Genomic DNA, 27,019 nt, shown 5'->3' with positions numbered 1-27,019 from the left:
GGAGGTGGTGGGTTCAAACCCAGCCCCAGCCAAAAACTGCAAAAACAAACAAACAAACAAAAAGGTCCCTTAGAGAAACTCAGGGGAGTTTTCCTGGAGCTCATTCTCCAGAATCTCCTACCACAGATAATATTTTAACACACTTCTCCTCTTCCCTGACATTTTCAGAAGGTAGCTTTGGGTATACCGTACGTCTCCTCATACCTCTGTGGCAAATCCCGCCTATGCTTCAATAATTGTTGCTTGTCCTGCACAAAGCACACTCATTTCACTATCATGTTTAATCCCCAAAACTATTTTGTAGGGTGGTTTTGTTTGTTTTTTCAATCTTACAGATGAGGAAAGTAAGATTTAGAACGGTTAAATAATTTACCCAGCATTGTTCTAGGAGTGATTAGGCTTATTTTTGACTGCAGGTCTTTCTAAGTCAAGATTTTAACCAGGATGCCTCACTTCCCCTCTCCCCGTGAGCAGCCTCCAGTGCCTCAATCCTGGGGCTTCTCACAAGTACATGCCTGCCCAGCCACATCCGAAGGAAGCCTGATTCTGCATCTACTACGCTCTCTCCCACATCCTGCCTTAAAACTTGCGGTCCAAGGTGCTCATCTTATGACTAAAACTAAGTTCATCTTCCACTCAAAACTTCTTTAAATTCTTCTTCACTGTATCATTGGTTTCCCCTGAACTTCACCCATGTGCCTTTTCTCAAACTGATTATTTGGAAATCATCTTCCATTCCTTCCTATCCTTTTTCTTCTGCATTCAGTTTCCTCACCAAAGATATCCTTCCCCTACTCCCACCTCTGCAACATCTCACTACTCTGCATTTTTAAACAGATTCCCGGCTGAGACTGTTCTGGGATTCAACATCATCCCCCAGGCTAACTTTCCTCCTTTTGATGTCTCTCTTGAATCCAACCATTATCATTTTGCAAGTCAGTTTATTCTTCTGGCCCTTTATCTGCAATCTTCCATGGAGTCAAGACATCAATTATAGATTTTTAGGATAAGTACACAAAACATGTCTAACCTCTCTTACGTCAATCTGGTTCACTCACTCACAAGTTTAGGTAAACCCTTCTTGAAATTGTATATATTTGGGGTATGCCCTTAATGTCTTCCAGGATCATGTCCTATAAGCTTACCCTCTAATAGTAATAATGGCTCCAAGAAGCACTAATACCATGTTCAAGGACCTTCCATGCTATGTGGGAAAGGGTTAACTCAGCAGGTCTTATTTGCCTAAACCCTACACATTCAGGACTATCTTGACCACGTCATGGAGGCAAGCTCTGAGACCTTGGAATATTTTGTCTGATAGACAGTTTTTTACATGGCTAAAGCCTTAGGTCACATGATACCTGTTTAATAAGATAGGTTTATTAACAATGTGATTTATGATAAACTCCTGCCCTGGCTCTGGGACGACTGAAGCCTGAGTAGCTGAAGTCAGTCACACAGGTACTGCATACCTGCGTGACTGAACTCCAATAAAATCCCTGGACACCAAGGCTCAGGGGAGCGCCCCTGGCTAGCTACACTTAGCAGAAGATGTTACACATCGTTCCTGGGTAGGGCAACTCCACTAGGAGAGAACACCTGGAAGCTTACACCTGGTTGCTCCTAAACTTCACCCCATGTGCCTTTTCTCTTTGCTGATTTTAATCTGTGTTCTTTGGCTGTGTTGAACCATACCATGATGATAACAAATGCTGTGAGTCCCTCTGGTGAATCACAAGTCTGATAGTGGTCTTGGGGACCCTACCTACCCATGAGCCGTTTCTCCTCTTTTTAGTCAAATGTTCCTGTGAGAATTATGAGAACCTTGCAATATACTTCATCTCATTAGAAAAGAAAATGTGATACTTTCACCAAATCCTTTTTTTAACTCAACTTTTACTCTTTTTTTTCTGACTAATATCCAGAAAAAAATGATTCTGCCTAAGAACATTGCTGAAGGAAAGGACACAGCAGAATATACTGGAGTTAAAACATTTTTTGAAAGCTTTAGAAATTATCCAAAGATTAAATATGTAGATGTTAAGCAAAAGGCTTAAAGAAAATTCCTAGGAAAGTAATTTACTGGCATTAAATCTATAATGAAAATTGTATTTACTGGATGAGTATACACTGCATGGGAAGCTCTTTAACTGCAAGCATTCTTCCCTTTTGTTCAGTCTTCAAATAGCTACCAATGACAAAATGTGCTTTTTGCTGATTTTTGCATTTCCAAACATTTTTTATATGTACTTACTTTGATTCTCATTTTTGTCTCACAGATCAAAATCTGTGAATTATTTGGCATCAAATCCCTGAATACTTTCCAAATGTCCTCTTATGAATCATAACGAAACTCAGAATGCCGCAGACTGGGTTTGTAAAACAATGATACATAGATGTAATTAACCCAAAGACACAGGCCTGCCTTCTCAGACTTCCCCATCTCAGTTACTGGCAGCCAACCCTGCCAGTAATTCAGGCACAAACTCCCCCTCTTCCCCTCCCTACTTCTCTCTCCATATCCAAACCATCAGCAAATTCTGTTGGCTCTACCTCCACATGCATCCAGAATCCAGCCACTTTCACCACCATAATAGTCTAAGCCCCACATGATTTGCCTGCAAAGGCCTTCAGTCTCCCTGTCTTCACTCTCACCTCCTTAAAAACATTCTTAGCATAAGAGCAAGAGTGATCGTGTTCAGTAACTCGGATTATGTCGCTGCTCTGCTCCAATGGCTTCCCATCTCATTCAGAGCAGCACCAAAGTCCTGAAAATTGCTCTCAAGGCACTACCTGGTCTGGCCATGTGACCTCTCGGCCTCCCTGTCCGACACTGTTCTCCGTGTCTCTCTCCTTCTCTGTTCCAGCCATGCTGCTCTCCGTGCTGCTCCTGTACCCACGAGGTGTGCTCTGCACCTGCACACTTGTTCCTTCTGCCCTGAATCCCCTAGATATCCACAAACCCTGCTCCCTCATTTCCTTTAAGTATTAATGAAAATGTCACTGTCTCAGTGAGGCCAGTAAACACCACCTTATTTAAATTATATCCTTATCATGCCCAACCACCACCATGCCCTAACTCTCTTCTGGGTTTTATTTTTCTTCATGGCATTTAACCTTCTAATCTATGATATAATTTACTTATTTCTTTTATGTAACTGGCTCCCTGCTCTAGAACATCATCTCCAGAAGGGTTTTTTGCTTTCTGCTATATCCCACACCTAAGAGAGGGCCTAGCACTTAGTGAAGACTCAGAAAATATATATTGAATGAACAAATTTAAGTAATGTGTCAAGATGTACGCCGCATATGCTCTATACAACTATCTAAATACAATGCATAAAAAGAAGCCATAAAAGTCTTTGTATAGGAAGACAAACCATTGGAAGTAAAATGTACTACCTGGCTTAAACCTTCAAGGTTACTTAGGGTGATTATTATAGATGTGGCTGAGCTTTGGTCATACCTACCACCCTTCCAAACCTCCCTGCGTCCATCCCAGGCTGCTAGGTGGCTTGCTTTACCCCCAAGTCTCATCGTGCCAGTAAGAGCCTAGCATGTCTCTGATCACAGTCTACTCCCTGAAGGTCCCTTCTTATTTCCTGACATTGCATGGATGGTTTTCTTGAGTCTTCCCAAGCTCTTTTTCTAAATGCCACCTCAAAACATTCGGCCCACCTTCCATGGGATTAGACATCTCACCACTCTGCCTCATCTACCCAAGCCCAGACCAACTATTTCCCCCCTTTTGGCTGGGTGACTGTTCCTTCCAGTGTTAAGACTTTTATTTAGGTTGTTCTGTTTGGAAATTTAGAGTGATTCCTTTCATGTCCCCATTTCTAATCATATTCTTAAAGATTATGATCATTTTTTAATGGTTTGGCATAATGACTATCTTAGTGTTATAATTTGCAAGTCTTTCTGTACTGCTAACTTTTCTTATATCTAGAGAATTAAAAAGAATAAGGATACTCTCTAATTATTATTTCTTCTACACCTATACCATTTCTATGATATTGTGCTAAAAAACTTCTTATGGTGAGCATTTAGTTCTATCTATAAAGTGTTAGTAGGCAGGAACAATTCTTGAGGAAAAGCAAAACATTACTATGCCGCTGAGACTACACGTAATACGTAGAACAAAAGAATAATCTCTTATTGAATTGATGGCTATGGATCCACAGGACAAAAAAAAAAAAAAACATGCTTCTGCAGAAATATGCCAACTCATTTCCATATCTATAAAGTGAGGACAGAGATGCATGCTATGTCCCAGGACAGTAGGAAAGATTAATGATAATTGGAGCAAGGTGCTCAGAGCCATGACTGGCATATAGAAGGTACTTAGTAATTATGAATTCTTTTAAAAAAATACTCCAACTTTGAGCCTGACAAATAGCCAGATATTTATGTTTATGTCTGTGTGCATGTGCAAGGTCATCAATGTTTAACTTGAAGTCTGTGCCCTTGACTTGGTGAATCAACTGTCCAGATTTTATTCTGGTAATGTTAGCCCCATTCTTTGCATCTCCTAATTAAGGCTCATACCGTCTCCCAATATACTTCCCTACCCAAACTTCTATACACACCCTACCTACTTCACCCATGTCTACTCATAGCCAGACGATCTCTAGTTGCTTCTCTTGATAAAACCTGATGGAATTCCTCCTTGTCCATGCTGGAGAAAACTCTCTTTTGCACTAATCTTATTTTCAAACTTTCTTCTCATGTCTTGTCCTAAATGGACATGGAGACTAGATGACCACCTGTCAGGTGACTCTTGACATAAAAGGGGTGGGGGGGCCAATGTCACTTAGGATCCTTTAAAATTAAATATTTTATGAAGCAACTGACTCTTTCAATGACGCCTGTCCCTAATAAGGAGCACAACAGTGCTCCCCCATGGAGGCCAAATCTCACATTCTCCTCATCCAAAAGCTAGACAGAGCCAGCCTCTAACTCCTGGAGACACTTTAGTTTTTCTAAGTGATTCTCTTGAGTGACTCTCCCAGCACTCTCCTCATCTGAAATCACCATCCGTCTGTGTACTCTCTATATACACTTTTTATTCTTCACAAGTAACTTATACTGTTTAGGGGATATTTCTGACCTCCTCAGTGACCTAAGAAAGCCCATTCATGTTTGTCCACTCACCTGTACCCCTACCGTAAGCATCGATTTCTACCTTACCGCACAGCTGCACATGCACCCACTCATTCCTCTCCAATTGACTCCTCAGTAACAAGAGCTTTGCCACTTTCCAAAAGCATTCAGTTCTTCCTTTATTAGCTATACATTGTTACAGCAACATAGCCATCCAAATTTGGAGAGGACACTGAAAGTATCCAGTGCCCCGTATATTACCTCTAAATTTATCTTCACATCCTGATTTATAATCCCAAACAGAAAGAAGTCACAGAGAGTGCCACACTGGAAAAAAAGGAAGAAAAAAAATCCTTTCAGGAATAGGGAGAACACCCATATCTCACGGCCCTCTATGGCCTGTCCACTACTGCAGCTATTTAGGGAATGATACAGCTCCAGGCAAATAGGAGACAGAAGAGCCAACACCAGCTAATTAGTCAATTATCAGATAAACCTACAGATTCCTCCTCTTTTCTACAATCCTTTTGGCACACCTTGGCCATAAAATTGTGATAGATTGAAAAGATCTAACCTGGAGTCTGTTATGGGTTGAATTTTGGCCCAGAAAAATTTGTACGTTGAAATCCTAAGCTCAATCCCTCGGGATGTGATCTTACTTGGAAACAGGTTGTTGCAGATGTAAATGGTTAAGATGAAGTCTTACTGGATGAAGACAGACAATGCCAAGTGAAGATGGAGACAGAGACCAGGGTGAAGCATCTACAAGTGAAGATGCCAAAGATTGCCAGAAATCACCAGAAGCTTGGAGAAAGACATAGAACAGACTCCTCCTCACAGCCTTAGAAGGAACCGGCCTGCTGACACCTGGATGCTGGACTTCCAGCACTGAGAGACAATAAATTTCTGTTTTTGTTGTTGTTGTTGACACATTGTCACAGCAGGCCTCATAAACTAACACACAGTTCCAGCTCTACAATTTTCTCATTTCTAAAGTAGGCACTGCAATTCTTACTACATTTGCAGCAATAAACAACAAATATATAATGTTTACCAAGCGCCACAAACTATGATATGTATTTCACTCATTTAATCCTTATCTCTTTTTCACAAGGGAAGAAACTGAGGCACAAACCAATGAAGTAAGCTGCTCAAGGTGACATTGAAAGTGAAGGGGCCAAGATACAAACGCAGGCAGCTGACCAACACAACCAAGACACAAATAACTATCTCACAAATCACAGAGCGCCTCACAACCAGAGAAGTCACCATCAGCACATCCCTACTCAAGAGCCCTCTATTCCCCTCAGAAAAATGAATAACTTTCACATAAGGGCTTCCAAGTCTAGCTCTGGCCACCTTCTCAATCTCATCACTCATTTCCTCTCTCCAGAAACTCTCCCTTCAGACTTACCTGCACATCCTTGCTTGAGCACAATTCACATTTTGTCCTTTATTCCCAATTTTACTTTCATGGGATTCCTTCTCTCCATCCCCATCCAGGTACTTTTCTCATTCAAAGAACACAACTGTACTATAATGCAGCCTGCAGCCTGCAGCCTTCCCTGGCAACTCAAGCCACAGAGTTCTCTCCTGTAAACCTCTCTACGCATTGCTCAACGTTCTTTGAGAATTCATGGGTGGTACCACCCATGAAGGGGTTTGTATCATCTTACGTGACACAAACCACTAAAATAAAATGAAGTAAGTATGCACGAGACTGACAGTATTACTGACATTTACAGAAGAGAATCAACACTTCCGGCTGGGGTAAAGAAGGAAGCACTGGGAGGCATTATGTGAATTGAGCCTAAAAACTGGGGTGAATAGGAATGTTCAGTTATCTCTACTACCCAGTTAGTACTAATTGTATGCATGCCTTCTGAATTATCTGAATATCCATGTTACCCTCCCTTCTCACATTTATTGTTTTAGTCCTCTCTGGTTCCAAAAGGGATGAGGCAGATCTCACCTACCCACGTATCAGATAGGGTCTTTCCTTTGTCCTTCTTACAGTGTTAGTACCAGTGAGTACATGCAGGTCTTCAAAAAATATTTATGGAAAGCAATCAGAGGATGCAAGAAGGAATGGAAATAAAGAAAATGTCATAAAAGGAGGTATGTGAATTCCCATGACTTTTTAAAAAAACATCAACCTGCCAGCAGCTCCATTTCTGCTTGTCTTCCCATGTGCCTTTGCTCTGCCAGCTGACCTGCTGGCCGTGCTTTCTTCCTTCCCCAGTTTGGCATAAATCTCCTGAGGCCCAATTCATTCTCCCCCTCCAAGCCGAGTATTCTCTGCCCTTGTAACCTTCTGGATCTCATACCTCTTTCAACCCTACTGCATACATTTACCTCTCTTCATCACTTAATTGTTCTTGTAAAGTTTCACATTCAGTTTTCCTTCTCCAACCAGATTTTATACTTCCTCAAGGCTGGGAACCATGTCATAATTATTCTGCATGTCTCTCGTCTTCTCTCCACCAGATATCCCCTCAAACACAGAAGTACCTGGCAATACTTGCTGAATGACTAAATCCTTTCCGTAGTTCTATCACTAAAGTAAAATATTCTTTCATCTGATGCTCCAAGTTCAAAAGTACACTGGAAAAAGTTATACTATGCATATCAAAGCATTCATTCCCAAGTAACACAGATTTATCTTTTCTAAAACTTGCAATCACTAAAACTAAAAGTCAGTTACTTTACCAACAAGAAAAAAGAGGTGTAAGCACACAGAGAAGGATCTGTGATATAACTACGCTAACACTGCCAGCTAAACTCAGCTTCTTTAGGCACAGGGTCTATCACTTTTGTGGCAATTTAGGAATATAAACACTCCCCGACATACCTTCTCCAAGAAAGAGATTTTGGAAATGGCCTAAAAATCTAAATGTGCAAGATGAAATTTAACAGGTTAAGGAGAAATTGCACTTTTGAAGTTCCCATACCCAACACTCAAATACTATTTGTTAATTTGAATTTTATACAAAACAATTCTACGCAAATAGACATTAAGACTAAAAATTTTAATGGTAAAAATCTTAGGACTCTAGCATAGCATATACCCTAAACAATACTAGTTTTCTTAGGGAAGAAGGGTAGATCTTAAAATGTCACACTACAGTTTAAAAAGGGATAAATTGAACTGCTGCATAAAAGCAATAGATTCCTATTTGGTTCCCTATTTCTCCCAGGTTCCCATTAGAACCAAACTGTTCTAACTTGTGGAAGACTTGAGGTTAAGGGGAAGATAGAGAAAGAAGAGAAAAGAAGTAGCCTTGAAACTAAAAGGTCCAGCAAAAGACACTCTTACCCAAGATAACTTTGTAGGTTTTCAGCACTTTTAAAAAACAGTTTCCTTTGAGAAAGGTAATTGTAAAAGGCAATCCAGAATTGCTTTAAAACTGCAGGCTGTAAAACTAAGGTGAAACACTTAATTCCAAAGGCCTAGGACAGTGACTTTGCTGAGCTGTGTTTTTCGGCACCCTCACGCCCACAGACGCAGTGTTAGTTCAGAGTGCATGTTCCAACACCTTTTGCTGTATTGAAATGAACCTGCTTTCAAGATATTTATACCTTAGTTTTAATATGCCTGATTTTAATATTGAGAAAAAGCAGAACCATGGGCTTCAAACTACACAAGACTCAATCTCCCAGATATTCTACCTTCCTAAACAAAATGAAAGTTCACAGTCTACTTCTGGGGTGTCCAACCCACAGCCCACAGGCCACATGAGGCCCAGGAAGGCTATGAATGTGGCCGAACACAAAACAGTGAACATACTTTTAAAACATGAGATTTTTTGTGTGATTTTTTTTTGGGGGGAGGTAGAACTCAATCGTGCATTTCTCAAGCGTGAACTCTGACAACATTGTGTCACAGTGGTGCGCAAAAGATAAACACACTCTCGCTATTTGTATGCATGCAAATGACTTTGATTTTACAGCGGTGTGCAGCTTCTAGTGGGTTACCTTCCAAGTACAGACAGTTGAAGTGACACCATCAGACGTACATGTACTTGTGGTTACTTATTGAAGCAGCGATTACCAATAATATTTCAATCTACCATCGCAAAGTCAGCGTATTTACAAGGCAGGTGAGCATTCTTATTTGACTATTAAGGCTACTTTCACACCTCGGCAGCACCTCAGACCTCGCCCATCGTGCTTTAGAGTCAGCTCACTGCCTCGCCCGGCATCAGCAGCCGTGATGTGGAGAGGCCCAAATCTTAAGTTCTATTTTCCCGTCAATTAATTTCCATAATAAAAATAAATTTTCATAATAAAAAATCTATTATTTTTTAATACCAGCCTGGCTTCTACAATGTCTCAAAAGAAAACAGAACCTACAAAAAGAAAAACTACAGATGAAGGTGATTCAATGAAGAGGGGACAGATAACTAGTTTTTTGTTGAGACAAATAAGAGGGATTCTGCTTAATTTGTAAGGAATTTGTACAAGTTTTCAAAGACTATAATTTGAAAAAGGATTATATGCAAAGACACGTGGCCAGATTCGATGCAAATGAAGGATGTGTCATAAGGACAAAACAGAGGAAGTGAAAAGAAATCTGTCTTCTCAACAAAAAAAATTTCTTAAAAGTTACAACTCGGAAGATTCCATTGCAAAAGGCAGTTATGTGGTATCATATTTAACAGCAAAAAAATCAAAACCATTTACTCACGGTGAGCTTATTAAGTATATATGAAAAGCACGGTAGATATAATTTTCCATGAAGAAAAGGGGGGACATTTCTAAAATCAGTTTGTCTCACCAAACAGGTGAACTGAAGAAACTGGAAAGCCTATTAAAAGAAGTTTAGAGAGTAAAGCTGCTAATTTAAATGTTATGCTTTGACAATGGATGACAACACTGATGTTATAAATATGGTTCAACTTGCCGTTTTTTACTAGCGGTATTGATGACAAATGTAATACCACTGAAGAAATGGCTTCTTTCATGCCATTAAAAGAGACAATTAAAAAGAGGCATTTATATGAAGCAGTAAAAAATACATGAAAGTGATTTTCTTTGTCCATTGTCAACATATCTGGTATAGTTACTAACGGTGTCCTGGTGATTGTAGGTAAAAGAGAAGGAATTGTAAAATTAATAGAGGCTGACGCTATTGCCACCTAAAACTCACAGTGGATGAAGTATCATTGCATAGTACCTCAAGAAAAATTTAAGCACAAAAACTTTAAAAATGAGTAACATCATGTAAATAAGACTGAATTTCATAAGGTCCAAGGGATTGAATCATTGCCAATTCCAGGAATTCCTTGGAAAATATTGATGCTGACTATGGTGACATCATTTACTTTTCAGAAGTAAAATGGCTAAATCCAGACCAAATGTTGAAAAGATTTTATGATTTGCGACATGTTATCAAGTCCTTTATGGTATCAAAACACAAATTTGTGCCAGAACTTGAAGATAAGAACTGGCTTACAGATTAGCATTTTTAGTGGACTGAACTGCTCATCGAAATGAGTTAAACATGTGTTTTCAAGGTGAAAAGTAATTTACCAGTACAATGTCTTCAAGGTGAAAACCAGCTTACCAGGACAATGTTTCAATCCGTAACAGCTTTTACAAATGAAACAAAAATTATGATAAGCTCAAATTAAAGCAAACAATTTTTTGCATTTCAACACATTGGCTGAACACAGTCCTGTGAACAGTGAAATATACGTTGCTTTTGCTTTTCAATTTGATAAAAGAATTTGAAAACAGATTTCAAGATTTGTAGGAAAAATAAGCAATATGTTGGTGCATTTATGACTCCATTTTCAGACACTGTAAGTATGTTGCCTGCTAATTTTCAAAGGAAATGCAATTAATTCATTTTTAATTCTTAAGATTTTCTAAATTCAGATGAGCAGAAGTCATGCATTGGAGCCCCAGAAGACAAATTCTAACATCCCTTCAAGGCAACCTCATTTAAGCTTTCTAAACAGAGAAGAATTCAAAGGTTTCCTTCAGAAATCCATCCTAAAGGATAAAAACATTCAGAAAAACTTCCCTGTATTTAGCATAAATCCCTCTTGATGCTTGCTTTAAGTCAATTTCCCCTTCTTTTTCTTCAGGGAAGATGGAAAACAGCTGTTCAACATTCTCTTTCAGGCTACTTTTTTCCTTCCCGCCAGGACCCTACCCCCTTGGGAGAAATGTAAACGCTGCAGGTGATTCCAAAATCCAGCTGGCCCATGACCGATTATCCATGGGTTGATAAGCCTGGCCCCATTTGTACCTCCCGGAATGATATCCAACTGCAAAACACCCAAGGAAGGATTGTTTTCCCCAGAATTTGTGGAATTCTAGAAATCTATCGCTTATAGTCTGTCTTAAGAGATATTCAAACAAAAATAGCGCAGCATCAAGAAAGGTTTTAGTGCTGTTCTGCAGCCAGTGACCTTGGTCTTCACTGCTGCTTTACTCTGTGTTGGCAGCTGGGTGCATCTTGGTATGAAATATCTTTAAATTAGTGATTTTCGTCACATAATTCTTGAGTTCCTTGTCACTGAGGCAATTTTCTGGATGTGTGTAACTTTAGAAATGCAATAACCCTTTCAATACTCCAATCTAAATGTCTACTCTGTAAACAAAAGTATCCATTTCCAGTCTATACCAGATTCACAACGTAATCTGCAGATTACTACATTTTACACCAGATCTTACACATCCAACACTAACATTGCCACCTTTTATTTCAGGAATTCCTAACAAACATTCTCATGTTTCTTACAATAGGCATTTGACAGCAACAGTAAAGCTGATAAACTGCCTGCATACTTCATCAATAAAAATATTACAGACCCACAAGTGTGGCGAGCCATTTCCTTTACAAGCTCCTTTCAAGAGTTATGAAATGATGATTCAACTTTTTTGTGGTATAACATCGGCACGCATTAAATGCTAAGTTCCTTACACATGAGAAAAAAATGCAAAAGCACTGATTTAATCTAGAAACACAACTTCACAATTTTATGGTATCTGTGTATGCAATGACTTTATCAAATGGAAAAATTTAAATGACAGCTTTTTAAATAGTGGATCTATTCAATTTCTATGAAAAGAGACCAAATACTAATCTAAACACTCACTGGTGATTTTAGTATGACTATCTTGTTATCCTTCACCCTAACTTGGAGAGAAGAGAGGCACTATCAAGTGTATAAATAGTACTAATAAAAAATGGGCTTTTTTGGGCATGCAGACACATACATTCAGTTGCAAACTCTTTATGATCCTAAAACAAAGCAGATGAACACAACCCACAATGGGTATGTCACGTATGCATAATTGAAAGCTAACTGTATATATATCTTTTGTTATATTTTTTACAACTAGATTATATATATATATATATATAAGGGTTATAACTATTCCCAAATATAAAAGTCAAAGCAAATTACACTTATTATCGGTATTGATTATAACTTCCACATATTAGTCAAGAGACAAATTCTCTTCTTTCAGAAATTCTTTACTACCATTGATGACAATGGTCACCAAGATCATGTTTATAGAATAGTCACACCAAGGGAGTTGAAACAAATAGAAGGAAATCCAGTGGTAATCAATACACATTAAAATTCAGTGTTATTCTGACTTAAAACAACTCCATTCAAGAAATAAACAAATGGCCTGGACCATCTTCTCTTTCCAAATTAAAATCATTCCCATTCTTCTTTGTGATCTCTAACACTCTCTGAATGCTTTCCTTCCAGTAGGTTTATACTCTTTTGGGCAACTGAAAGTGGATGTGGAATCCACACCCTCAACAGGCTGGAGCCTGCCTACATGTGGCAGAAGTAAGCAACACAGTCAGTAAAGGGAAAAGACCTGAAGCCAAGAACTGAACAATCAGCCCTAGAGCTCTGCAGGAATTAGACGAGGCCCCCCATGGAATCCTCACAAAGTATGAGAAGAGATACAGAGAACGGAAAAGAAGAGGCTGCAGAGAGGAGGTCTGCAAATAGCCAGTTACAGAAGTCGGGGAAGGACAAGAGCATTTTAAAGAGGTAACAGTTCATGGGAAGTAGTGAGTAATAATAGGGATAATAAAGTTAAATCTGCAGAAAATGAAATATAAGTCTCTAAAAATATTTGGGCTTACAAAGAAGAAAAGTGGAGTTAAATGTGCAATGTAGGTTAATCTCATATTTAAGGTGTGCTATTAATTACTTGTAAAATGAAAGACACATCTCTTACGTTCAGAATTTCTATTTCCATTCCCTTAAAATGAGGTAAGACACCTGCTCTACATCACTTTCAATTTCCACTAACTAAAATATAAAAATATTATGATTCTTTGAAAAAAACCAAAAGTATTAAGTAATTTTAAAATGCAAGTATTCATGTAGCTGTATAATCAGAGACTTTTTCTTTCCTTCAGTTGTCTAACTGCAAATGAATTTATAAGCTAGAGTTTATTATTATAATTCTAAGGGCCCCACTTTATCCCATCCACAATACTTTCTACTTCTCTTTGTGGTTTCTTTCCTGTTAAACACTATCCACAAACCAAATCACTCTTCTATATATAACTAAGATTTGTGAAACACTAGTTAGATGATCAGAATGTGGAATTACAGTTATTTATTATGTACATACAAATATTTTCTTTAAAGAATAATTATTTCAGTTAAAGATATTATCCATTTAATGAAAATTTTTAAGTTTTAAAAGCAAATTTTCTATTAGAAAGGGGCACTTGAGTTGAGAAGACTTTTTGAAATATACATTTCTAATTACTCCCCAGGGTAGCAGTATTGTAAGATAAGGGCCTTTAAGAAGTGACTGAGTGGATTAATACATTCATGGATTACTGAGTTAATTAATAGGCTATCCTGAGAATGGGACTGGTAGTTTTATTAAGAATAGAAAGAGAGGCTTGACACCTTTAGCTCAGTGGCTAGGGCACCAGCCACATACACAATAGCTGGCGGGTTCGAATCCAGCCTGGGCCTGCCAAACAACAATGACAACTATAACCAAAAACTAGCCAGGCATTGTGGTGGGCACCTGTAGTCCCAGCTACTTGGGAGGCGGAGGCAAGAGAATCATTTAAGCCCAAAGAGTTTGAAGTTGCTGTGAGCTGTGACACTACAGTACTCTACTGAGGGCGACATAATGAGACTCTGTCTAAAAAAAAAGAATAGAAAGAGAGATCTGAGCTAGCATGAACATTTCCCTCACCCTGTGATGCCCTGTGCCACCTCAGGACTTTTCAGAGTCCCCACCAGCAAGAAGACCTTCACAAAATATAGCCCTTGACCTTGAACTTCTCAGCCTCCATAACTGTAAGAAATATTTTTTTCTTTGTAAGTTACCCAGTTTCAGGTATTCAAGTTAAAAGCAAGAGAAAATGGACTAGGACAGAATTTAATATAGTAATAAGAACTATCCTATCCTCTGTTCAGACACATTCTTCCAGTAGGGTTCCTGGTCATAGGATCTCCTCAGGTACCTTACCTACTCCTTCAGTATGGCAAAGATCCAGCCCCCCACAGTTAATAGAGTAACAGTATCTACTGTGATGAAGTTTCCTCTATCACAGGTTCTAGTTGTCCTCAAAGGCCTGACACAAACACATCCCAGGACAATAACAGTGTTTCAATAACAGTATTTATCTTTACTTGGGGGAGGGTACAGTGGGGAGTGAAAAAAAGAATAAGAATATTTACTCTATTTAGGATTCAAACATGTTGATGGTTAGTATTTAATACATGCTGCAACTACAAAATGGTTGTCTTTTGCTAGTTTTTCCCCCCTTTGAAAATAAAACCCAAAATTAAGTATCTTATGTTCCTTTTTTCTTCTCCAATCATTCTCTGAAATCATAATATTGAGTGAGGCTCCTGTCACTTCTTTCATGCAACAGTGTAAGCCAATGCAAGTAGAAATAAATACCAAAATACTCTATCACAGATAACATTAAGAAATGTATGAACAAATAATTTATTGTTTAATTGCAGAAAGCATTTTCTTCTATGATCTTAATACAATTTTTTAGACATTAAAAATATTGTTATAATAAGGCCCTGAGAAACGTCAATGAACTTAAGAATGTTACCTCACAGATGACTACCAGGTCCTCTCAGGACGCTGCTAAATATTGGGGTGGATAGCCCTCAAATCTCATTGAAATGAACTGCATTAGCTTAATTGTGAACTAATTTTATAAATACTAAAGTAGATGCACACACAAACATTAGTCAATAAGATGGTCGTGAACTCACCCAGCAAACCTAGCTGATAGATTACCAAGTGTTTTCCCTCCTCCAGGCTCCCAACCACAGGGGGAGGAACTTTAAACAGCCTCTATCCATCAGGACCAGAAATAAAACTTGCTAACTCCATCATAGTAAAGGCCTATACTGTGTTCTCTTGGAAAGTTTCCTCCTTGTCAAATTTTTTTTATTTGATTTACACAATTTTTGTTATTAGAGTAATACCAAAAATATTATTAACAGCCAGAATTGAAAAATATGATAAAAGGTTATTCGAGTATTCAACATTTATTTTCTGAATTACTGCATATCTGAGGATGCCAGGAACATGAACATATATTTTATATACCTCAGCAAATTAAAAAATTCTTTATATTGAACAGAAATATGTACCCATGTAACTATGGATTGATCCTACCTCTATACTATGTATTATAATTTTCACTTTGCTAGTTAAATTTTGTTACTGTCATCAATATTTTTACTAGAGGGAATGAAACCTATGTTTGGTTTCTTTCATTCATTCTATCCTAATTCATAAGTTCTAGACAAGGTTATAGGATCACTATTTCATAAGAATTTTTTTTTTTTTTTTTAAATAAGAGTCTCACTTTATCACCTTTGGTAGAGTGCCATAGTGTCACAGCTCACAGCAACCTCCAACTCCTGGGCTTAGGTGATTCTCTTGCCTCAGCCTCCCCAGTAGCTGGGACTACAGGTGCCACCTCAACACCTGGCTATTGTTTTGTTGCAGTTTGGCTGGGGCTGGGTTTGAACCCGCCACCATCAGTATATGGGGCCGGCGCCCTACCCACTGAGCCACAGGTGCCACCATTTCATGAGAATTTTGAAGATAAACTTGAGCATTAAGAAGAGTTATAAAGTGTTTTCTACATAGAATCAGAACATAGTGAAACATATTTCCCCACAATTCCATAATCATGTGACATTTTTGTAGTTTATTTTTATTTTTTTTCAAGAATTCCCTTTTAGCTGGGCACCTGTACCTCAGTGAGTAAGGCACCAGCCACATACACGGAGACAGACGGGCTGGTTCCAGCCCAGCCCAGACCTGCTGAACAAGGACAACTCCAACCAAAAAATAGCCAGGGGGTGTGGCTTGCGCCTGTAGTCCCAGCTACCCGGGAGGCTGAGGCAAGAGAATCACTTAAGCCCGAAGACTTAGAGGTTGCTGTGATGCCATGGAGGGCCACATTGTGAGACTCTGTCTCAAAAAAAAAAAAAAAAGAATTCCCTTTTATTTGATGGCCATGCTGATATTTTTTTTGTTCCACAACAATCATCTTAAGCTATCAAAATTTTTAACCTCAATGTCAAAATGTACTCTGTAGGCCACTTGTTTAACTTACACTTGATGAAACTGATATTGACATCATATGCCAGTCAATGAAAAATAACTCTTCTTAAACTCAAACTCTCAAGTTCTACGTTAGCAGCTCCCAGAGAGCCATGGCTGTTTCTTAAATGCCTCTATGTGTTTCCTAAGTAGCCAGCATTGTCTTGCACTGAACCCACACAGAAGGGGTCAGTAGGTGGAGGCATCACATTCAATCTTTCTCCATTTTTACTAGCACAGATCTTACCTACATACTTCATAAAAAGACTTATTTATATCTGCATAGTGACCTTTTAAAAAAAGTAACACCTGAAATACTTAAATACAAGTATATAATCCTATATTTCATTTCTTCTGTGCACAATACATTTTTTGTGATCCCATTTAGTAGTAGTCTGAATATTCTATAAAATATGGCATAACCCATATTCCATACATAGGTTATCATGTACTGAGAAATAAAAAGTAAACAAAAGGGAATTCTTGAAAGGTTAAATTCTACAATGTGAAAAATACTGGAAAGATTTCTAAGATTTCTAAGTCCATTCTCAAATTTAATGTAACATTAAACCATGACGAATGAAAAAAAAATTTAAAGAACTTTATAACACGAAGTTTCCCAGAAACTAAAAGTGTCATCTCCCGGCCTAAAGGAGTCCAGGTAAAGAGGTTCACTTCAAGCTTTTAACCAACGCACTCGGTTTCAATCTCAATGCCTGCCGGCCTAAACAGAGCCTGCGGTCTTAAAGCAGAGATGACAACGAAAAAGTTCTCAGTCACAAACTTAGCTCAGATTCCAGCCGCGACAGATCAGGAGTCCCCGTGGCCTCGCTTACAGAGCTTCCCAGCCCGGGAGTCAAGGCCCCCTCCCCTCTCGCCCCGGGGCTGCCGCAGGGATGAGGTTTACCAACAATTTCTCCGGGTGTCTCCGGGGCCAAGGAGCACTGGAATCCAGTATCTGGGGGAGCTAGGAACGCGCTTTCCTGGCTCCCGCAGGCGCTAAATCAAGCTGCCTGGTCCAGAATCTGCACATACCACCACCACCACCCTCGACCGGCCGGGGTGCGCAGGGGAAAGAGGGCGCGAGGCTGCGCCGCCCAAGCCGGCAGGGGGAGGCTGAAGCCCCGTGGGCCGTCAGGGAAATCGCAGATGGGCCAGCCAGACCCGATGCTCCAAACCGATCTCCAGGTTCTTACACACTCCCGGCTCGGTGCTGGGCATTCAAGAGGCGAGAAGGGACCTGTCTCAGAGGCTGCTCTGCGCCCGGGAAGCCCGGCTCCGGCTTCACGCCTTGGGCGCCCGCTCAGACCGGGCCCCGGGCGTGCAGCCCGCGGTGCTCAGCGCCCAGCGTGGGACGTGGCTCGCCGGCGCCCGGCCAGCCCCGCAGGCGACGCGCCCGAGACCCCGGAAGAAAGTTGCGCCTCGCGGAGCCCGGAACGGCGTCCGCCGCGCTCTCCTGCCCGCCCCTCGCGCGCCCCTCAGCTTACCGCTCCTGGCCGCGGCTCGTCCTCTCCCGCGTCGCCTCCTCAGCCTCGGCCCAGGCTTCAGAGCCCGTTCCCGGCCCCCCCTAACTGCAGAGCGCCCGGCCCCCTAGGAGCCGAGCCCCTCAGCGCGCCCGCCGCGCCATGGGTGCCGGTGGGCGCCGCGCCCCGGGACGCGCCGCTGCAGCCTCGGGCGGCGCTGCTGCGAGCCGGGAGGGTGGGGTGTGGACCAGAGGGGCGGAGGGCTGGCCGCGGCGGGCGCTGAGGCTCCGCTGGAAAGAGGAGGAAACCGCAACGTCACCAGAGCCCGGGGAGGCGAGGATGGGGAGGGAGAAAACGGGGGGAAACAGGGACCCCCTCCCCTGGTCGCGCCCGGACCTCCGGCCCGCCCGGCTTTCTCCTCCTCCTCTCCCGGGACTCGCGCTCGCAGCTGCCCTCGGCCTTTTCCGCCTCTCAGCCCCGAGTCCACGCACCGCTGCCCACCAGGCCTCTTTGGCTCTGTAATAATTCGCTCCAGTTTCTCGAACACTTCGGGTTCCACTCTGAAATCACACCCAAAGGAAAGATAACTTTTGGAGGCCCAGGGGGAGGAGCCAATGCTTCCTGGCAGCCCTGAGAGAGGAAGGAGAGGAGGAGGACGCGCAGCAGCTTACTACCAGGGCTGGCGCCCACTCCCCTCCGCCTTCTTCCAAGAGTTGACTGCCCCTTTTCACCCGAATTCTCATAGAGGAAGGAGAGGGAGGGGGGAGCGATCACTTCTTCAGAAACAGTTCTTGCCTTCACTGTACTAACAAAATACACTAAGTACAAAAGTGCTGAACCCTGCGGACTGACAGATTTTAATCATCAAAGGTCGGGACCAGAGTATTTGATATCTGCCGTTCACAAGAGGGAATTATCTCACAGGGATGTGAGAGAGAGAGACCCCCCCCCTCATCTGCGGGGGGGTCCTGCAGGTGGAGCATTTGCTATCTTCGTAGTCACAGCCTCTTGGAGAAGCTTCCTCCTTTCTCTTACAACCAGCCACAGCAAACACACTCACTTGGGGAGGTACCCGCTGTGATCAGGGCCATCGCCTCAGGGCTGGTTTCCCCTGCCTCAGAGTTAGCATATAATTAACCTACCAGAGCTAGACCATGCACAAGTGATAGATCTGTAGGTTGCTTACCCATTCATTACAATGGGAGATGTCTTACTGGTGGGAGCAAGGTTTGTCTGCATGTTTGCTTAAGGCCAGCTCCATCTCAGAGGCGCTCAAGTCCTACAGAGGAAATGCTTCCATCTGGTCCCCTGAAAAAATTAGTGGACATCCACTTTTATACTTCTCTTTTTCTTTACAAACAGGTCAGGAGGAAGTAGTGGTGTGAAATGTTTAAAATGTTGCTGGGTGTGGTGGCTCACACGTATAATCCCAGCACTCTGGAAGGTTAGGCCAAAGGATATTTGAGGCCAGGAGCCAGAAACCAACCTAAGCAACATACTGAGATCCCATCTCTACAAAAAACAAATCCTGGCAGGCTCAGGCCTGTATTCCAGAAACTTGCAGGTAGAGGTGGGAGGATCACTTGAGCCCAGGAGTCTGAGGTTGCTGTGAGTTGGGATGACTCCACTGCACTCTAGCCCAGTCTACAGAGAGACCCTGTCTTTAAAAAAAAAAAAAAAAATTAACTGATCACTAAGGTAAAGCACTGCTTTATCACAAACTTCCTGATGTTTTAGAAGAAGCCTATAAAGCCTGTAAAGGTCTTTGGAAATTAAAACTAGCTTTAATCTGGTTTAAATCCTCAGTATGCAATTTAGTACTGTGTGCCTTGGAAGGCTAATTCAAGTTTAAAGCCTCAGTTTCCTCATCTGCAGTATGGATATATAATACCTTCACTGAACCGTTATAGAGAAGATACAATAAAAATAGGTAATATATATACTTTTTATGAGACAGAGTCTCACTATGTCACCCTCAATAGAGTGCAATGGCATCACAGCTCACAGCAACCTCAAACTCTTGGGCCCAAGTGATTCTCTTGCCTCAGCCTCCCAAGTAGCTGGGAGTACAGGTGTCCACCACAACACCTGGCTATTTTTTGGTTGTAGATGTCATTGTTATTTGGCAGTCCCAGGCTGAGTTAGAACCTGCCAATGCAGGTGTATGTGGCCAGCACCCTAGCTGCTGAGCTATAGGTGCTGAGTAATGTTTTTTGAGATCTTACTACACCATGCCAGGCACTATGTGAAGAGATTTACATATGTTAATTCCATTATTATGGTTCAGTCTAGTGGCTCAGGCCCATAATCCCAGCACTTTAGAAGGCCAAGGCAAGAGGATGGCTTGAGCCCAAGAGTTGGAGGCTGCAGTGAACTGTGATCATGCCAATATTCTCCAGCCTGGGCAACAAACAGAGACCCCGTCTCAAAAAAAAGAGAGAGAGAGACCCACGATTATTACAGAGGATAAATGGAGTATAATATCCTTATAAATGGAGTCTAGATGGAGTATAATATCCTTATAAATGGAGTCTAGATGGAGTATAATATCCTTAAATGTTAATTTTTATTTATCTTCTGAAATTTGGAGGAGACCTTAGGAAAAAACATCTGGTTTAGTTTATTTAACCTCCCAGCAAGTAGTCTTCTAGTTCGGTGATTCTCTAACCTAGAACCTTAGAATCATCAGGGGAGTTTAATAAATTTTTTCTAATGGGAGCCCCACATCAGACCAATAAATCAGAATTTCTGGGGTTTGAATCTAAGCATCAACATCGACATTTTACAGTCTCTTCCCAGGTGATCATAATGTACAATCAGAATTGAAAACTCTTCAAAGGAGGCAGTGCCCACAGTTATTTGCTCCCTTCATCCCCCGATTTTGCCTTTGATCTGGAAATCTGCCTCTGGATGACATTACCTCTTGTAAATGACCTCCCACCCATTACAGTACATCTCAACAGATGAGCAGTTCTGCTCTCTGGAGTCTATAGGATGAAGTTAGCCTTGATTCCACAGCAGAATTCCATTTGCCAAGGTGCTTACTAATTCCATCAGCTTTCTTTCTTCCATTCTAAAAGCTCTCAGGAGTTGATTTACTTTGCCAAAGGCCCTCTGAAAACCTAATCTCAAGAATCAAATTCAAGATTCCATCCAAATAACAGAATATATAGATGTTTATGACTTTATTCTAGTTACTGTATTTCCCTAAGAATATACTTGGAATTTTAATGGCAGCGATATTACCAGATTGACTCATACTACAATCCACTAAAAACTTAAAATGTTATCATGTTTTTCACAATTGCTGCTATGACATGCTTTCTCAGCCTACACTCAATGCAGCGTGTGTTCAGCACTTAACAGGAGATGCTTTTGAAATGTCTTGTGTTAAATTAGGCCTCTTTATGTTTCATGACATGTTGGGTGTCATTGATGTAACTGAGTAATTCTGCCTTTAATTTCACGTCCTCTATAAATCCTGTCTGTATGCCATGTCATCATTTTAGTTCTCATTTTGAGGCATACTCCACTGCTAATTAACATTTAATTTGAATGTTTTTGATGAATACACTCATCAATTGAGGACCCACATGTTTTCTTCCCTTGTCTCAAGATAGCAGCTGGTATGCATGGTGTATGGAACCTTTGTAGAAATTAGAAAAAGGCACCCTCACCCTCACGTCAGCTGAAGGATTAGGAAGAAGTGTTAATTTCTATTTATCTTCTGAAATTTGGAAGAGACAGCCCAAACATATAGCAGCTGTGCTTTGCCTATTAGATGCCTTTGCTCTACTGGTAAAACAACGCTGTAAAGAAAAAAAGGAAATGACTACTTACTGACTTTTTGTTAATGTTGATCTTTTCCTTGTCTAAGTGCCCAGATGTTAATAATAGGTTTACAGATTTTGTTCTGTGTCTATGAAAAGGCTCTTATCTTGATTTAAGGAATCAGGCTTGTTTTTTGAAAAGAGAAATTCCATTTGTCCACCTTCAGTTTTTTAGTAGCACTCTGTGCTGATTCTAGCTGAGACTCCCTAATAGTACACTCTCCCTAATAAGATAGAAATTTTCTAGGCAAAAGAATGTAAGCTATAGAGAGCTAAGGTGTATTTTCTTAACAAAATTCTTCACCCGTCTTAGTTTCTTAGTTTTCAACTAACTTCTACAAAGTTTATTTTATCCTTCACATTAAGAATTTGTTCTTTCATGATAGAACAAAAACTGGAGTTAGTTGGGTTTTATCATTCATTTATCTCAAGCAGAAGCATCCCTGCCATCTTCTTTTGTCTAAACAAAACCAAAAAGAAAAAGAAGAAAGAAAGAAAAGAATGTATTTTTTTGTTGTCCTCAGTCTATTCTTGGCTCCAGCCTGACAGACCCCAATATTACAAGGCTGTCATGGTCATGGTTTTTGTTCTCTTGTTCAGTTTAATTCATTTACTTATACTGAAATCTGCCCTTTAAGTTTTACCAACCATTCAGCTGGTTTATGATCACACAACTGCCTCAGTCCTTGAAATGCTTTTTCATCCTTTTCTTCCTCAGGCCAAAGTATTCTCTTTGTAGAACTGTCTCGCCCTACACCGATAGATTCTCTCCTCCTTGGGTCACTAACAAGGTATGGTCACTTTGGTTTGTTCAAGCCATAATGCCCCTCCTTCCATTTCTGAACATTCAGCCCTGGCCAGACAACCACCAGCAGCCTCTCCAGCCTTCCTTCTTCAGACCTGCCTCCCCGTGTTTCCAGGGCTGACTTGCTCCTCTCCATTATGGAGACAGTTCTGCTGCTACTGCTTCATCTCCGGATGACTCAAGCTTCCTGAGCTTCATTTTCATCTATAAAACCAAAGGAAACGTTAACCTACCTTCAGAATCATAATTGAGCTCTACTTCCACCTTGAGCTAGGATTTGAAATTTTTGTATACGATTCTTCTTCAGATTCAGATTTTGTGGCCTTACAATCTTCCAATAAATAGATTGGGAACTGTGCCCCGCATGTCTGTATGTGTATCACGTATCCCCACTGCACTGATGGTGGCATTGTGCCCATCACACTGATGGGGAAACAGAGACTCAGAGAGCACGATTCCAATACACCGAAAGTCTGGGCACCACTATTCTATGAGAGTGTTGCTAAACAGGCACTTAAACCAAAAGAGGCATTAATTAGATTTAGAGAATATGTTTATTTGCTACATTTGTTCTGGTTTAATAATTACATAAAAAATTGTGAAGATTGGTTTTCATTTACTCAAGTTCACTAACATATTTGTTTCTACAGACTTTTGTAGGATGTGCAATTTGGGAAAAATAATTCTTGAGTATTGGCTGAAGTAGTGAAGTTGATTTCGTATTGCCTCGTTATTCTTCATAATGAATTCTAATGAAACATTTAACAGCCAAACCATTCAGACTCTTCTGCTGATGAAATTAACTGTGTTAAGCAAAGAAAATCATGGCTGTTTTGCATTTTTAGTATCTCTTAGATGAGAAAAAATTGACAGTTTGCTAATGTTAAACTTACAAACTATGTAGTTCAACAACATGTTCCTATATCCTTGTCTCACTCAGCTCTAAAGGATACACACTAATTCTTTCTTCTGCATTTTCTAATTCTTTCTTCTGCATTTTATGATGTTTTAGTAGTGCCATTTTGAGTCCATCATTTTTAATCATCTTGGCCAAAAGGAAAACACTGGATTTTTTTTTTTTTTTTTGAGACGGAGTCTCACTGTCACCCTTGGTAGAATGCCATGGCATCACAGCTCACAGCAGCCTCAAACTCTTGGGCTTAAATGATTCTCTTGCCTCAGCCTTCCAAGTAGCTGGGACTACAGGCTCCTGCCACAATGCCTGGCTATCTTATCATCATTGTTGTTGTAGTTGTTGTTGTTGTTGTCATTGTTCTTTAGCAGGCCCTGGCCAGGCTCAAGCCTACCATCCCCAGTGCATGTGGCCAGCACCCTAACCACTGAGATACAGGCACTGAGCCAACGCTGGCACTTTTATAAAATGCTAAAATGACAACATCTAAAAGCTCACCTACACTTTAACAGAAAAGCAGCTTGCCTTAGAATAACGTATCATCTAACTGAGAAAGGTAGAAGGAAGCTTGGAATAATTATATTCCAACCCTTTCATTTTAGAAGAAACTAAAGTTAATATAGGTGAGAACTGTTATCAATTCCTGCAGCAAATTACTGGCGAAAGTAAAAAGGGAAGTCAAATCTGATTCCTCACCAAGCTTTTCTTTTTCTCACTTCTCCATGCTGCATCTTTAGCCAAAAAGTACAACAAACTTCTCTTTTTGAGATTCTCGTGTTTATATGACCACTGGAAATTTATTAAAAATGCAAAGATGCATTTTCTCCAATAACAAAATGTCAGGACATAAAAAGAAATAAGGTTCATCTTTGAAGGAAAGCAAATGCCTACTCAAGTGTGTATGGGGTGTCACCTGTCATTTAACATTATTAAATTTAATATGTATGTTACTTATGATATAATTTTCCTCTTGAAATACGTCAACTAAGCTCACATGACTACCCATCTTGAGTTATTTATCCTCTCATCAAACCTGGGAATTAAGGCATTTAAAAGTTCTAACAAACTTCCATTTTTTTATTACATGAATAAATTTTCTAAATTTCCTGCTACAACAGAAGGCAGCTAGATAGCAGTGCTTTTGTTCAGAGTGGGCAGATCAATATTATGGTGTGAAGATCAGCTGGGTATCTATAATGTATATAGGATATTTATAAATTGTAGTATGTATAATCTATATTTCAAAATCTCACTTTCTGATTAGTCATTAAATATATTACAATAAAAAGCAACCATTATGAATTAGAAATACAGTGGATACTAACAATCTTGGATTGTAGTATAATGAAAAGTCACTTAAAGGCAATCTACCTGAATTAGACAAACTGTAATGTTGTTTGGGGGAAAATGAATGGGTTATTTCTGGAAATTGAGAATTTCTTGAGTTCTGTGATTTTAGCACTTAATCTTTTACAAACTAGAAGAATGAACCCAGAAGAAATTTTTCTTCTTTTTCCCCCCCCATAAATTTGGAAAATTTATTAATAACATGAACTATGATAATTGAGGAAATTACTTAACCTTTTTGAGTCCTGGTGTCTTTAGCTATAAACGAAAGAAACTGCCTGGTTCATTTGTTCTCAAGTCTGATTATACTTTAGAAACACCTAGGAATCTTTGAAAACAAATGACACCCCTAGATAAATTAAAACAGAATTTTGGGAGGATGTGGCCTAGGCTAGTGGTTCTTGAAAGCGTATTCATGGATCACTGGTATTAGCATCACTAGTATATTAGTTAGCTCCAGCTACCATAATAAAATACCATCCCATGGGTGGCTAAAATAACAGAAATTTATTCCTCACGGTTCTGGATGCTGGAATTCTGAGGTGAAGGTGCTAGCCAATTGTTTCTGATGAGTGCTCTGTTCCCAGCTTGCAGACAGTAACCATCTAGCTATGTTCTCACATAGCCCGCATGTAGAGAAAGAATGCTTTCTCTCTTTCTTCCTTTTATAAGGCACTGCCCTTATGTCTTCCTTTAAACACCAATTACATTCTGAAAGTCCTTTCTCCAAAAATAATCACATGGTGGGGTAAAGTTTACATATGAATTTGGGAGAATTCAGTCAATAGCACTTGGGATCTTGAAAATTTTCAGACCCAAATTCAAATCTTTTAAATTAGATTCTTTATGGGTGGAGGCCAGGAATCCAAGTTTTAAAAAACTCTGCAGGTGGTTCTTATGTATAGTGGAGTTCAGAGACCACTGGTCGAGGCCACCGGTTCTTACACTAGACAGCACATTTGAATCAGCTAGGGAATTTGTGAACCTTTGATGCCTGGGACCCTATCCCAGGGATTCTAATTTATTTGTTGCAGGTTGCATAGTCTAAACAATTTTTTTTTTCTACTCAACAGCAATTCATCAGGAGTGTATTTTGCAGCCAATGCATCCTGTCAGGCCCTTTAAGGAGTTATCTTTTCCGAGCTTTGCCGTTGCCACCGCCCAGAGACTGCTGATCCCCCGTCTGTCTGCCACCACCCACTCCAGACACAGAGCATCAAGTCATGGATAAAAATGAGCTGGTTCCGAACGCCAAACTGGCTGAGCTGACTGAGCGATACGATGACATGGCAGCCTGCATGAAGTTTGTAACTAAGCAAGGAGCTGAATTATCCAACGAGGAGAGGAATCTTCTCTCAGTTGCTTATAAGAATGGGTCTAAACAAATTTTAAAGCTCTGAAAGTGAGTTAAATCTGAGGACCACTTGTCTTTGCGGTCTGAAATTGTATGAACTTTAATATAATGACATATATAAATATGTACTATAACATGATACATAATCTAGAATAATATATGTCAGTAGGCAGATGATAGGATAGCGCTATTTTAAGTCTTTGGATAACTCACATTTGTTTATGGTCTCTTTTCTTTAATTGCTTGATGATATAATGCATTAAACAGGAATATTTTGAGAATTACTATTTTGATAGTAATTTTGCTAGATATATGTTCCTTTATTCCTCAGTAAAACTCAAATATTTATTTGATGGTCACTGTCTTTTTAATGGATAAGACTAAATAACCATTTGAATAGCAGCCAGACACTTATAAGATATTTTAAAAGAGTCTTAACAAATTTAGAGTCCAGGAGTAATTCTAAAAAACCAACAAACATAATGCAATTATTTTGTAAATCTCAAAAAAGTTTATTCAATCATATAAACGAAGAAATTATGGGCATTTCCTATTATTAAAACTTGTATTCAAATTATATAATTTTTAAATATTATTTGATGACAG

General features: G+C 40.0%; 1 protein-coding gene across 4 annotated transcripts in view; it reads right to left on the bottom strand.

Annotated features, from left to right (window-relative positions):
- The window catches only part of DSE (dermatan sulfate epimerase), a 65,124-nt gene extending 46,415 nt beyond the window's left edge, over positions 1 to 18,709 (bottom strand). Inside the window, exon 1 of one of the 4 annotated variants that reach the window (XM_053592295.1) lies at positions 18,656 to 18,709. The gene's annotated coding sequence lies outside the window, so the exon portion shown is untranslated. Of the gene's footprint in view, positions 1 to 6,517; positions 6,602 to 17,897; positions 17,918 to 18,188 lie in introns of those variants that run through there. The other 3 variants (XM_053592292.1, XM_053592294.1, XM_053592293.1) reach the window with 3 other exon arrangements.
- Between the last annotated feature and the right edge of the window lie 8,310 nt (positions 18,710 to 27,019).

The sequence above is a fragment of the Nycticebus coucang genome, chromosome 5, assembly GCF_027406575.1.
Source record: "Nycticebus coucang isolate mNycCou1 chromosome 5, mNycCou1.pri, whole genome shotgun sequence".
In the NCBI taxonomy this organism is placed as follows: Eukaryota; Metazoa; Chordata; class Mammalia; order Primates; family Lorisidae; genus Nycticebus; species Nycticebus coucang.
This window is presented reverse-complemented; position numbering and strand designations above follow the sequence as displayed.